Source organism: Dufourea novaeangliae, unplaced genomic scaffold (genome assembly GCF_001272555.1).
Source record: "Dufourea novaeangliae isolate 0120121106 unplaced genomic scaffold, ASM127255v1 scaffold209, whole genome shotgun sequence".
NCBI lineage: Eukaryota > Metazoa > Arthropoda > Insecta > Hymenoptera > Halictidae > Dufourea > Dufourea novaeangliae.
Genome location: NW_015374085.1, coordinates 37,895 through 38,191, shown reverse-complemented (window position 1 = coordinate 38,191; position 297 = coordinate 37,895).

The following is a 297-nucleotide window of genomic DNA, read 5'->3' as shown; positions in this document are numbered from 1 at the left end:
TTATCATTTATTGACCTAATTAATGCAGATGTTATATACTTACACATATATTTCATAAAAAGATGCAAAAAGAATACAATTAATCGCAAACGCTCCCTCAATATTTTCATTTGTCGACCAGCGGAAATAGATTTTGAACTAATAACGATTTTTCGACTTTCTTGTATACATGTGCACAGGGATAAGGAAAGAAAGACTTGAAGGATTTGAAAAAAAGTACGATCTTCATATTATCAAAAATGTTTTATTTAAATAAAAATAATTATTGACATATATGGGGCGGCTGCCCCCACCACT